Below are 9728 nucleotides of genomic sequence, written 5' to 3'. Positions count from 1 at the left end.
AATGGGGTTCTCTAACCTCTATTCATTCATTCATTCGTTCATTTTCTACCGCTTATACGAGCGTCATCTGGTCACGGGGAGCCTGTGCCTATCTCAGGCGTCATCGGGCATCGAGGCAGGATACACCCTGGACGGAGTGCCAACCCATCACAGGGCACACACACACTCTCATTCACACACACACACACACACTCACACACTACGGACAATTTTCCAGAGATGCCAATCAACCTACCATGCATGTCTGTCTTTGGACCGGGGGAGGAAACCGGAGTACCCGGAGGAAACCCCCGAGGCACAGGGAGAACATGCAAACTCCAAACACACAAGGCGGAGGCGGGAATCGAACCCCCGACCCTGGAGGTGTGAGGCGAACGTGCTAACCACTAAGCCACTAAGCCATTCCTGCTCTTTGCTGTTCTTCCTGAACCTTTTCTGCTCTAGTCCATTGGCCTCAAAGTTCATGATGTTGTGCATTCTGAGATGCTTTTCTGTACATCACGGTTGTAAAGAGTGTTTACATGATGTAAAGCACCACAGACTTCCCGTTAGCGTGAACCAGTCCGGCTATTCTCCCCAGACGTGTTCCTAATAAACCTCTGAGCTCTGCGTATTTGTTATCGTTATACTAAAATAAATGGCAGTAATTCTACAAGGCATTGTAGCTGTTTCCTGTACTGTGAGACATGAAGAGTCCCTGCACAGTGTGTGCTTCTCAAATCCTCTCTGTGTGCGTCACATCACCGGTCAGCACGGTACTTCACGCTGGGTCTGCTGTTGTCTCTTATAAAGGTCTAAAAACCTTCTAATCCTCCAAAACAAGCAGACGTGGGGTCGTGACGGCTTTACACCACTCACGGATGCAAATTTCTTAATACGCTCACAGACGAAACCTCAGAGAGATAAAGAACTTCTTCCTTTATGTGAATAAAGAAGTTAATCAGTAACTCGAATCAGTGACCCACCGCGATAAAGCGAACAGACTCCTCGCTGTGCGGTGGGATAAACGCCGAAGTCGTCCCACGCGTAACTCTTTAAAGCTATATTTAAAGACAAACTGTTTGTCCTTTTCAGGTTTTCTTTCCAGCAATGAGTAGTTTACAGCAGAGACGTCCCCGAGCCTTTAACACGAAGGTAGACTGTATGATGCACCAACACTTGTTCAGGATCTGCTCTTCAATTACAAAGCAGCCGAGCACGCGGTTTTTAAAGTTAAAAGCAAAAAGCACGCGGTTTTTAAAGTTAAAAGCAAAAAGCACGTGGTTTTTAAAGTTAAAAGCAAAAAGCATGCGGTTTTTAAAGTTAAAAGCAAAAAGCACGTGGTTTTTAAAGTTAAAAGCAAAAAGCATGCGGTTTTTAAAGTTAAAAGCAAAAAGCATGTGGTTTTTAAAGTTAAAAGCGTTCCCTCTAATAATTCACACTCTTGCTTGGTAATGTTAGGCCTTTCAAATGGGAAATAATGACTGTTAAATGTTTGCAGTTCTATACTACTGTAGTTCTGTACAGTTAAAAATGAACCGTTGTGTGCATTTATATATATATATAATTACCCAAAAGATCTTAACACAAAATCTAAACAACAAAAAAAAAAAGGTGGGAGTAAGTCACACACGTGTAAGTCACAAGTAAGTCATGAATGTCAAATCAAAGTCAAGTCGAGTCCTTTTTTTAATATTTGTCCAGCAAGTCTCAAGTCTCAAATTTGTGACTTAAGTCTGACTCGAGTCGAGTCGAGTCCCCCATCTCTGAGTCATTTAACTCAAGTCCGAGTCAAGTCACGAATGTCAAGTCAAAGTCAAGTCGAGTCTTTTTTTAATATTTGTCCAGCAAGTCTCAAGTCTGAAATTTGCGACTTAAATCTGACTTGAGTCAAGTCGAGTCCCCCATCTCTGAGTCATTTAACTCAAGTCCGAGTCAAGTCTCAAGTCACGAATGTCAAGTCGAGTCTTTTTTTAATATTTGTCCAGCAAGTCTCAAGTCTGAAATTTGCGACTTAAGTCTGACTCGAGTCAAGTCGAGTCCCCCATCTCTGAGTCATTTAACTCAAGTCCGAGTCAAGTCTCGAGTCACGAATGTCAAGTCCAGTCTTTTTTAAATATTTGTCAAGCAAGTCTCAAGTCTCAAATTTGCGACTTAAATCTGACTCAAGTCATGTCGAGTCCCCCATCTCTGAGTCATTTAATTGAAGACCGAGTCAAGTCTCGAGTCATGAATGTCAAATCTAAGTCAAGTTGAGTCTTTTTTTAATATTTGTCCAGCAAGTCTCAAGTCTCAAATTTGTGACTTAAGTCTGACTCGAGTCGAGTCGAGTCCCCCATCTCTGAGTCATTTAACTCAAGTCCGAGTCAAGTCACGAATGTCAAGTCAAAGTCAAGTCGAGTCTTTTTTTAATACTTGTCCAGCAAGTCTCAAGTTTGAAATTTGCGACTTAAGTCTGACTCGAGTCGAGTCGAGTCCCCCATCTCTGAGTCATTTAACTCAAGTCCGAGTCAAGTCTCGAGTCACGAATGTCAAGTCAAAGTCAAGTCGAGTCTTTTTTTAATATTTGTCCAGCAAGTCTCAAGTTTGAAATTTGCGACTTAAGTCTGACTCGAGTCAAGTCGAGTCCCCCATCTCTGAGTCATTTAACTCAAGTCCGAGTCAAGTCTCGAGTCACGAATGTCAAATCAAAGTCAAGTCGAGTCTTTTTTTAATATTTGTCCAGCAAGTCTCAAGTCTGAAACTTGCGACTTAAGTCCGACTCGAGTCGAGTCGAATCCCCCATCTCTGAGTCATTTAACTCAAGTCGGAGTCAAGTCTCGAGTCACGAATGTCAAGTCCAGTCTTTTTTTTAAAAATATTTGTCAAGCAAGTCTCAAGTCTCAAATATGCGACTTAAGTCTGACTCGAGTCAAGTCATATGACTCGAGTCCCCCATCTCTGCAATAAAGTCTATAAATTATGTTCAGACACAACGCTAGACACAACGTAGGACGTTTATTTGCTTGTTGAATTAATAAATAAACGTTTTTTTGATTCACGATTTAGACACAAGGATTTTTATCTTAGTTCGGGAAGTATCTCTGCGAGCTGTCTCTCTTAGAGAAAACACCTGAAGGGTGGCTGCAAAAGAAAGAGGAAATATGTGGACAGGTCTCATGTCGTCCATCAGGATATCTTCAGGATACCTGAAGCCAACAAAAAGGAAGTCTTCCCGTCTCCGGCCCTATCTCCTCCGAAGCCCCCTCGTCCGCGCGGCCCCAGGGCTCGTTGGTCCAGTAGGAATGTGGAGATGTGGAGATATCTCAATGCTCTGATGGAGCTTTATGTGCCGTCTGTCGCATAGCCATGTCCCCTGACCAGACAAACAAACTGTCCTGATCACCGGTGAAGATCTAAGAGACAAACAGGAAGAGTAGCCGAGGCCCATTAGCGACCTGAGCACCACCTGACTTTAAGTGTAAGTGGTTTTTGAATGGAACGAGAAATGTTATAACTCCTCGTAATTCATTATCGACCCACGGAGACACTTTAACTGCTACATACCATTTCAAGGGCTGGAGCAGATAACGAGAGAACGCGGGTGTAACTCGATCTACTTTTGGGAAGTTTAAAGAGTGCGAAGGTTCTATTTATTCTGGTTGAATGTGGAGGGGTTTCGTGTGACTGGGTGTGAGGTGGAAACCGTTCATGTGGTCTACAGGTAAGTGTTCGTGTCCTTTAAAGGTGCCATTACTCCATGACCTCCTTTAACCTCTCGGGAGGAAGGTTAGAGGTCAAAGTAGCCTTTGTTCTGTATGTTTTGACCAGACAACTAATTACTGGCATGGTCACACACTATATAGACCACTAACACACACACACACACACACACACACACACACACACACACACACACACACACACACACGTCTTTATATTTTACAGTTTATGTCTTTATATTTTACACTATATAGACCACTAACACACACACACACACACACATCTTTATATTTTACAGTGAAACACCGTCTGTACGCTTTAAGTAAGCAAGCTTCGTTTTATTCACTACCAAGACCAACCCCCATCCCCCCCCCCCCCCCCCGATGTTTAGGTGAGCTTCATGTAATTAACACTCTCGATCTAACAGCTATTTGTCTTAAAATAACGGCTGTGTTAAACGTTATTCCGCACCACTTTTCATTTACACACATCTGTTTCGAGACTCTCGCGACTTCCTATTTGATTCCAACAGCGGATAAAATTCCCGATGTCTAAATCCAATAATTATATTTTACAAGATGTCAAAACAGCTTCCTTTTTGCTCTCTTTCTTTGTGTAATCCTTCTCCTTTGAGTGAATAAGAAATTTAAACATACAGTATATTGTAGACTTAATTCTGTCTATCGGTCTCGTCATAGCAACGGGTTTCTACCATAATATTACAGTCCAACTTTTTTTTTTTTTTTTTTTTTTTTACAACTTCCTGTTCTCTAGATTATAAGTTTTAAATTTCACAATAGGGGCGCACGGTGGCTTAGTGGTTAGCACTTTCGCCTCACACCTCCATGGTTGGGGGTTCGATTCCCACCTCCGCCTTGTGTGTGTGGAGTTTGCATGTTCTCCCTGTGCCTCGTGGGTTTCCTCCGGGTACTCCGGTTTCCTCCCCCGGTCCAAAGACATGCATGGTAGGTTGATTGGCATCTCTGGAAAATTGTCCGTAGTGTGTGAGTGTGTGAGTGAATGAGAGTGTGTGTGTGCCCTGTGATGGGTTGGCACTCTGTCAAGGGTGTATCCTGCCTCGCTGCCCGTGACCCGAGGTAGTTCGGATAAGCGGTAGAAAATGAGTGAGAGTGAGAAAATGAATGAATAAATAAATCCTAACAGGGCAGGATGTTATAGGACATTAATCAGAGATGTGCTGGTGTAAATAACAACACAGCCACATTTTTATTTCCCTTACCACAACAAACCATTGATAATGTTATTTATTAAAGAATGACATACATTTTATATCTTTATAGGTAAATGAATGTATTGAATGTCCTTGTCTTTATTTTTTCAGTTGCATTATACATAGTAGCTATAAACAGGATTCATAATCAAACACAGATCCCTAAATTTTTTTTAATTTTACATCTCATAGTGAGTTTCGTATTCACGTCTTAGATACCGACAACAATTTTCCTTCGGAATAACACAGCCGTGTTAAGACACCAGACACACTGATCTGGTCCCTGAGCCTACGTCAGGCTTTAGATGTCTCAAATCCAGACTCATGAATGTTTTGTTTTTCTGCTCCAGGCTGTGCATGTCTACAGTTTCCACTGCTGTAGTTATCTCTACTCAATTTGAATTGGATGGATTATCTTTGTTTTCCAGGGCTCTAAAGCATTAATGATAGTGAAGAGGCAAATCAAGGACAAAGGACAGAGACTGGATGCCATCTGAGGGAGAGACAGCCACCTGTAAGCCAGCCATGTAGAGGGAGACAGGGACTCATTAATTAACTTCCCCCAAGGGTTCATTTGTAAAAGCATGATGTAACTAGTAGGACTCACGACTGTATTTGTACCAACTTTTACTCACTTCCCAAGAGCACAAATTCTCCTTATCAGATGGACGACAAGGTCTGAGTCTGACAGATTGTTTAAGAGATGCTGTATTAGCAAATGTCTGTCCCTGTACTGGGGGCATGGTGGCTTAGTGGTTAGCACGTTTGCCTCACACCTTCGGGGTTGGGGGTTCGATTCCCACCTCTGCCTTGTGTGTGTGTAGTTTGCATGTTCTCCCCGTGCCTCAGGGGTTTCCTCCGGGTACTCCGGTTTCCTCCCCCGGTCCAAAGACATGCATTGGAAAATTGTCAGTGCAATCTAACATAGCAGCCATGAAATCTCATTATTTAAAGGAGCGGTGCACAATGTTTAAAAGCCAATGTTGACATTTGAAATCACCAAAACAAACACGCCCCTAACCCAAATGGGTGTCACCCCTGTTTGATAGCTTCGCCCACACATACTGTACATACGTAACCCAGGCAACTATTATGGCGGAACCTGTTGAGGTATCTGGCCGAGGGGATATTTTTATCAGTAAATGAACACAATGAGTAATACTACGGTAATACAGATGTGTTTTTGTAGTACTGTGTGCTGTAAAGTGAAAGCTTTAGCTCCGTTTCACGCGGAAGACGACGTCCGACACCTAGAAGCCGAGGCAGAGGTACAGTAACGGCAGGTATCCGCCATGTCAGTGTTTCGATCGCTTTCTGCTAACGTCACACACGCGCACTGAACGCTCTCTCCGCCGCATATCGACAAGACACGCCCCTTTCTGCTCATTGGCTACACGTTTGTTTTGTTTGTCGGCCCGACTCAACAGACACACCCAACTACAATACATTCTTAAGAACTTCACCCCAATTCGTCTCCCTCTCCTTTCCTCACTATTTTGACATCATTGGGTGTAAAAACATAGCGATTATTCAGCGCAATGTCCAATAGCAGCCATGGAATATCCATATTTATGAGTTACATGTGCCTTCACTTCACTTTAGACTTTTTTTTTTATTTTATTTTTTACAAGTGCCAAGTTTTAATTCATTGTTTTATGAAGTATATTTTATAGGCTCACGGTGTTACTTTATTGCCCATTAATTCTGTTGCTTATTTTCCTAGCGAAGTGATTTTTCTCTATTGCATTCTATCAAACCTCTAATTTCACTTGAATCGAAAGACTCGTCACGGTAGTTTGAGAATATTAAGAATCCTTTGCTAATGTTGGTCCTGGTTGCTGAGAGGATCTTTCCATAACATTGCTAGTTTGCTAGCTAACATGGCTATGAGGATACATGCCGGAGGGAAGAGAGATCCGTTTCGTTGTTGCTTGTCGAAGACGTATTTGAAAAAGTCTGCGTAAACGAAACGGAAGTATAACGAAGCACGGAGACTATGATACCGAAGCAGAATTTATACATCATGATGTCGTACAAAATAACGAGACACGGTTCAGCTTGTCTTTAACAGACGTACCCGGTCGCACACCTCCTTAAGAATTTCATCGTAGCCTGTCTCGGTCTCCTCTCCTTACTGTTCTGGCATCATCGGGTGCTTGAACCCTGGGAAGCCAAGCATGTGAGTTTCCCCAAGTCATTAAGCGCAGGCATGAAAAGACTGTCACCAGGCAGGAGATAAGCCTGCAAGTGCTGAAGTAATAAGGGCCAAATAAAGCCTGCTCTGTGGAGAGCCTCCCTGGATACCGAGCCTCGGATTAGAGACAGCCTGAGAAGAAGAGGAAGTCAATGGACCTCCACAAAAATATGAACTGAGGGGAAGAAAAGGTGGGGGAAGGGGAGGGTGGGCTAAATGTCTAACTTATCAGTATTCTGGAGCTAGTCGGGTAACCCACTGTGCTCTGGAGCCTGGTTGTGGACTCCGAGAAATCTCCAGCATGGAAATTTGGGCTATTATGGGTTTGGCTAAGGCTTTAAGAGAAGCACGTAGTCCAGTTAGCAGCTCCCAGTATCTGTAAACTGAGCTGAATGGACAAGGTCTGAACTCTGAGGAGGAAATCCCTGGCTTTGTCACAAAGTTGGTAAACTTGGTACAAAAGAGGGATTTCTTTTCAGTCAGAGAAGAAGAAAAGTGTGTGTGTGTGTGTGTGTGTGTGTGTGTGTGTGTGTGTGTGTGTGCTGCAGCCAGTTGAACCAGTCTTTCTCCCTTCCTGTGGGTTATTATAGATAAGATCATGGTCACCAGTGCAGCGGGGGGAGGAAGTCTTTCCTCAGGGACAGGATACAGTGCTAAATTGTTTCATTAAACCTGGCTGATAAAACAGGATTAGGGCTTTTGGGGGGTATTTGGGGCAACTCTTCCTACACACCGTCAAAGCTCATACGCTAACTTGGACAATTATACAAATTGAATTTAAACTCTAGATTTTATTAAGTTTAAACCTCAACAAAAGGTTTAACACAGTTCCAGTGCTGTTGAAGCGGGTCAACTTTTGTTGTTTGCTGTTTCAAATTCATTCGTTTATCTCCTGGATAAATAAAACGATTAATAACGTAATATAATATAATATAATAAACACTATATACTGAACTGAGTCGAACTGCTGAAATATTGAATGAATTGAACTTGTATTCTGAAATCGCAATGCATTGCTACTCCTCCTTGAGCTTTCGAGCCACGTGAACCAAATTCGGATATGTTGTAGACCCTGGTCTGAAGTTTATTGATGTTACTTTTCTAAGCGATCCGAGTTCTGGTACTTCTGGTACTTCCGGTACTTCCGGTACTTCCGGTACCGTGTCTCGAATTGGCTTTTTCCCCATAGACTCCCATTATAAAATTTTGAGGTTTAGAACTCGGCAAGCTTTCGGATTATCTACACCAAACTCGGCCAGCTCCTTCAGGGTGAGACTCTGAACAAAGCTTTAAAAAGTTTGTTTAACAAAGTTGGTGTACCGACTGGCCTTCCGGTTGTCCCACAGCCCCGCCCCCAAATATGCAAAATCAAAAAACTTTTTACAACATTGACATGTGACGTATCAAAACACTCAGAACAATGAGGGGAACTTCCTCACGGGTATTCTGATGACGTCACGTGATGTCACATGAAGACTAAAAAATTAGCACAACACATCTCCATTTGCCTCCAAATATTTTGGCACCCTGATGCTCCACTAGATTTCACAAATTTTTATTGCCTCCAAATGTAACACTGACCCTTATGTCCACTCGCCTCCAAAAAGCACCGGCCTTTGCGAATACTTGCCTCGTCAAAGCTGACATCAAAATTTGTCGCGACGAACTTTACAAATCTAGTTCTAGCATGTTATTGTTCCTATGGTAACAGCTCATTTACAGAGATTTTTTTTTTAGTGTCAATCCACATAGTCTGTGTGCATCTATGTCTAAGGCTAATATTAAAGGAAGTAAAAAAAAATATATATATATCATTGTAGTGATGTTTATTTATGATTATGGAGCAAGTCTCAGAGCTTTATAACGGTCCTGACATGGGAAACGTCAGAAGAGAAGATTTTGCAGTTTTACAGCTGTTGTATAAGAGGAATAAAACACTTCAGGATGTGTTCACGCCGATTATTTACTGGATATTTTCTATAACGTCACTCCATTTTATTATTTTTAGAAGTTCAACGCATTGTAATACAACAGGATATTATAATAGTACACTGAACACAGGGACTTAAGTTTCTTTCAGGTTTTAAAGTGTCTCTTCTGTCTTTGTTCACAGTGTGTGTGAGGTACATACTATATAAAACAATCAGGAGTCTAATAATCATTTTGCTTTAGGAAAGACCGAGTCGTCGGTGGTACTGGATTTAAAGAATAGTGAAGTGATTAGGGCGTCCTGCTCGGTGCACACTATCGGAGCCCATTTCCGATTGCTTCTCCACGGCTCCCCCTAATATAAGCCACATTGAACCCTGACATACACAGTCATAATTCAAAGCAGACATGTGAGGTCCTTCTCAGGTGGGCCTTAGATGTACATCTAAACAAATGTGAGGGCTTGAGGCACCGAGCTCCAGTCATCCCCCTTTACAGAGTAAACTGTGTTGTGTAACTCTCCCTACCCCTTAAACCTTATTCACAATCCTTCTGTAGAGGTGTCAGGGCCGATTAGCGTTTGTGGCGATATAGCCTGGTCACGTTGCTCTGCACAGAGTCCTACTGCATCCATGGGAAGGGTTTGGTTTGTGATAAAACTGACATTCCTGCTTGTTTGCCTCTTACGCTAAG

At 42.5% G+C, this 9728-nt stretch overlaps 1 protein-coding gene across 2 annotated transcripts in view; it reads left to right on the top strand.

Moving 5' to 3' along the window:
- Nucleotides 1-9728, top strand: part of LOC113639213 (A disintegrin and metalloproteinase with thrombospondin motifs 20) — a 118409-nt gene that overhangs the window by 5651 nt on the left and 103030 nt on the right. The window lies entirely within an intron of this gene.

Source organism: Tachysurus fulvidraco, chromosome 10 (genome assembly GCF_022655615.1).
Source record: "Tachysurus fulvidraco isolate hzauxx_2018 chromosome 10, HZAU_PFXX_2.0, whole genome shotgun sequence".
Taxonomy (NCBI): domain Eukaryota; kingdom Metazoa; phylum Chordata; class Actinopteri; order Siluriformes; family Bagridae; genus Tachysurus; species Tachysurus fulvidraco.
Note: the sequence above shows the minus strand (reverse complement) of the source record. Positions and strands in the feature narration are given on the sequence as shown.